Genomic DNA, 4,731 nt, shown 5'->3' on the forward strand with positions numbered 1-4,731 from the left:
CGGGTGTACCTTCCATATTCCCAGAGCCCTGGCGGAGGAACCAAGGAGGGTTAAACCCAGACCACGTCCTCTCCTCACCAGCCTGCCCGGTGAGCCCATTTTCCGCGACTATTAAGCCCCCACATTGTGGAGGCTTACAGAACCCTGGGGAAGGACAAAAGTTGGAGTCAGCCCAGTCGGTCGGCAGGTCGGCCATCTGGTCACCCAGCCTGCAGGACCATCTGGTCACGTAGCCAGGCGACCAGATGGCCCGGGATGACCCAGCACCCAGATGACCTGAGACAGCCAGACCCAGTCGCCCTAGTTGTCTGACAATGGTGAGGGTGGGCAGGTGCTCCGAGGCCGCTGTTCGGGAGGCTCCATCCCCAGGGCTGCTCGCCTCCCTGCTTGGCTTGTGTAGTAGCAGTGGGAAGGGGGGCCCAGGCCATCTAGTCACCCTGCTGACTCGCAAGGGATGGTGGCCCCATCTCCGCACCCTGGTGGGGCAGGGACGGGAGGGGAGGCCCCCGTGCTAGAGGGCAAGTGGTGGAGTCGGCTTCCTGAGGGCCCGCGTCACCCCTCCATGTCCTTCCTGCCAGCCCGGCGGCAGAAGGACCCACCCCCTGGTGTGATGGAGGAGGGCATCCATGGCCATCCACGCATTGAGATACAAAAGCTTGGCTCAAAGGATGACTTTCAATAGATCGCAGTGAGGTAGCTGCTCTGCTCCTTATGAAACCCTGACCCAGAATCAGGTTGTATACGAATGATTTAGCAGCGGGTGCCCCACGAACATGTGGTGCACTAAGGGCAATGGAGGCGGCCCCATTCCATCCGCGCTCTGGTCCCCAAGTGAGCGGCTCTATGCACAGGCCCCCAGAAAGAGGCTGGCTATCCCAGGCCAACCGAGGCTCCACGGAACTGCCGTATCGTTACGGTTTAGGGGGATTCTGACTTAGAGGCGTTCAGTCATAATCCCACAGATGATAGCTTTGCCCCATTGTCTCCTCAGCCAAGCACATACACCAAATGTCTGAACTTGTGGCTCTTCTCGTACTGAACCAGGATTACTATTCCAACAACTCATCATCAGTAGGGTAAAACTAACCTGTCTCACGACGGTCTAAGCCCAGCTCACGTTCTCTATTAGTGGGTGAACAATCCAATGCTTGGTCAATTCTGCTTCACAATTATAGGAAGAGCCGACATCAAAGAATCAAAAAGCAGCGTCGCAATGAACACTTGACTGCCACAAGCCAGTTATCCCTGTGGTAACTTTTTTGACACCTGTCAAAAAAGGAGAAGTGTGGCTCACTGGTGTGGAGAAGTGTGGCTCACTGGTTAGAGCAGGCAGACCCTGAAGCAGAGGTCAGACCCGGGACCAGGGTTCAATTCCCGACGCGGCAGGGTCTTGAGCTCAAATGTCCACGGACTCGATAATTCTCACTTCGGTGCCTGACCTAATCATGGGTTCACACTCTGCAACTCTGGGCATTAAGCTTGCTTAATCTCCACAACGGCCCCCCGCGGTGGGATGCCTGGCTTTCACCTTGGGGATGCCCTGTAGGGGCTATCTCACAGGGAAAAGCCAGGACGGGTTCCCAAGGCAAGCGCTTAGAGACCCCTGGGTGATAAGCGCTATATAAATCCAATATACAATACAATATACAATACCTCTTGCTTGAAAACCCAAAAAGTCAGAAGGATCGTGAGGCCCGCTTGCAATGTCTGTATTCCTACTGATAATCAAGATCAAGCAAGCTTTTGCCTTTCTGCTTCATCGAGGGAGGTTTCTGTCCTCCCTGAGCTTGCCTTAGAACACCTGTGTTATCGTTTGACAGGTGTACCGCTCCAGGCAAACTCCCCACCTGCCACTCTCCCCGGAGCAGGTCAAGCCAGGCGGGCGACGGGAGCTTGGAGCCAGAAGCGAGAGCCCCCGCTTCACTGGGTAGGTGAAAAAATGATTAGAGTAGTGGTATTTCACCGGCGGCCCAAGGGCCTCCCACTTATCATACACCTCTCATGTCTCTTCACAGTGCCATACTAGAGCCAAGCTCAACAGCCCTTCTTTCCCTGCTGATTCCGCCAAGCCCGTTCCTTTGGCTGTGGTTTTGTTGGGTAGTAGGTGGAGACAGTGGGATAATCTTCATCCATTCATGCGCATCACTAATTAGATGATGAGGCATTTGGCGGACTTAAGAGAGCCATAGTTACTCCTACCATTTACCCACACTTCATTGAATTTCTTCACTTTGACATTCACAGCTCTGGGCAGAAATCACATTGCTTCAACACCCGCCTCCGGCCTTTGAGATGCTTTGTTTTAGTTAAACAGTTGTATTCCCCTGGTCCGCACCAGTTCTAAGTCAGCTGCTAGGTGCCAGCCGAGGCAGAACGCCAGCCACGCGCCCCCGGGGAGGGAGCACGGGGAGAGGCAAGCACCACAGATGGGGCGATCCACAGAAAGTGCCCGGCTCGCGTCTAAAGTTGCCGCCCAGCCACGATGCGCGCCATGCCCTGCTTTGAGCCCCAGCCCAACCAACCCAACCCTTTAGAGCCAATCTTTATCCTGAACTCACAGATCTTAATTGCCGATTTCCCTTGCCTACATTGTTCCAACACGCCAGAAGCTCTTCACCTTAGAGATCTGCTGCGGATATGGGTACGGCCCGGCGCAAGATTTACAACATCTCCCCTGGATTTTCAAGCACCAGCGAAAGCTCACCGGAGGCCACCGGAACCGTAATGCTTTCAAAGGCTTGGGCCCCTCTCTCAGGGCAAGCCCATCCCAGGGCACCATTCCCTTCACAAAGAAAAAAGAACTCTCCCTGGGGCTCCCACAGGCTTCTCCGGGATCATTTGCGCTACCACACTAGACGCCGCAAGGGCCGTCTCTGCCACTCCGGGTTTGGGGATCTAAACCTGACTCCCTCTCGTCCCTTCCAAACGATGCTCGCCCATCTCTTAGGACTGACTGACCCATGTTCAACTACTATTCATATCATATCATATAAACTTTATTCGACAGTTAAGTCATAAAAGCACAATCATTAAAAAACATTCATCAAAATTTAGTACAATCTCAAAACACACATTTTAAAACCTTTTAAATAAATATTTAAGATACAATTAAATTCCTTTGACAACTATCAAATACTTTGTTAAGTTTTTTTTAAAGATAACATTATTTTTGAGTTTTAAAAAAGCATTACTACCACATTTCAATAATTCATTATGTAAGATAGGGTGTAATTCAAAAACCAGGAATCTACCGCTGCCAGGGAAAACTCGTACACCCTTACTAATACATGGGACTACTATCACAGATGTGCATCATGGTGCTAAAAGATAACACAAAAGGCCAACTACAGGCTAACCAAAAGCAACATTTTCGATCGGATTGACCATGCCCAATTCAAGACTTCGCCACCGCTATAGCTATAGGTGGGGGAGGGTCTGAGCATAAAATTCGCAAGGCCTCAGCATATCGTCTGATGCCATTAATTTACAGATTGGCTTTATCCACTTACAACGTGGTATAGCATATAATGGACAGAAGAACAATATATGGCTTACTGATTCCTGCTGGTCCAAACACCTAAAACATCTGTCATTAATAACTCCCGCCCACTTACAAGTGAATAACCTTGTTGGGAGGGTACCCACCCTGAATTGGAAATACAGTTTGCAATCATAGGGCTTTTCAATAAAATCCCAGTATTTCTCTAGCACGGGCCAGGACTTAAATTCAAGAAATCGTCAGGTGAGATGGGTAGAGAGTTCTTTAAAACATACAGATGAGAAAACCATTTCCCAATATCTACCCTTCAAGATTTTTTGGGAAGGAAAGTCTGCATTTAAAGGATCATCCCATAATACAGTCATGCCCAATCTCCCTAGTAAAGATTAGGGGCCAGATGTAGGTGGCCATTTACCGGCCGGTAACGGCCGATTTCGGCCGTTACCGACCGGTAAATGCAAATTGAGATGTAGGGCCCTGTATTTTACAGAATCGGTAAATTTACCGATCGGTAAATTTACCGATTCTGTAAAATACCGAATCGGTATTTTATCAGATTCGGTAAAATTGATATGTAGGTGGGACTCTTCTGAGTCCCACAAGCATTACAGAATCGGTATTTTACCATCAAATTCTATTTGATGGTAAAATACCGATTCCGGTGTGCATGCACATGTGTGCATGCACACCTGTGCCATATGACAGGCAGACCTGCCCTTAGGGCAGGTATGCCTGCCACATGGCACCCGAACCTTTTTTGGGGGTGCTAGAGGGTGTCAAAGTGACACCCCCTGCACCCTTGTCAAAATCGGTATTTACCGATTCGGTAAATACCGACCGGTAATGCCCCATTCATTCCTATGGGCTTCAAAGCCCATAGGAATGAATGGAGCATTACCGGTCGGTATTTACCGAATCGGTAAATACCGAATTTTACCGATTCGGTAAAAGGGAACATCTGGATTCCCTACATACCAACCCCTCACATTTACCGAATCTTAATTACCGAATCGGTAAAATTCGGTAATTTTCGGTAATTAAGATTCGGTAAATGTTACTTACCTACATCTGGCCCCTAATCTCCTTCAACCATTTGATTTTATGGAAGGAGTCGATTTTAATAATATCCATAAGGCCCTGGGCATAGTGTGAAAGTTCCTCTGTGCACCATACTCTACCTAAATAACAACAAAGCCTGTTGGTCAAGTGGTGCTGAGATATAACAATTAACA

At 49.3% G+C, this 4,731-nt stretch overlaps 1 pseudogene; it reads right to left on the minus strand.

Moving 5' to 3' along the window:
- Positions 1–650: 650 nt before the first annotated feature.
- Positions 651–2,597, minus strand: LOC147727631 (28S ribosomal RNA; annotated as a pseudogene).
- Between the last annotated feature and the right edge of the window lie 2,134 nt (positions 2,598–4,731).

The sequence above is a fragment of the Lissotriton vulgaris genome, chromosome 3_1 (genome assembly GCF_964263255.1).
Source record: "Lissotriton vulgaris chromosome 3_1, aLisVul1.2, whole genome shotgun sequence".
In the NCBI taxonomy this organism is placed as follows: Eukaryota; Metazoa; Chordata; class Amphibia; order Caudata; family Salamandridae; genus Lissotriton; species Lissotriton vulgaris.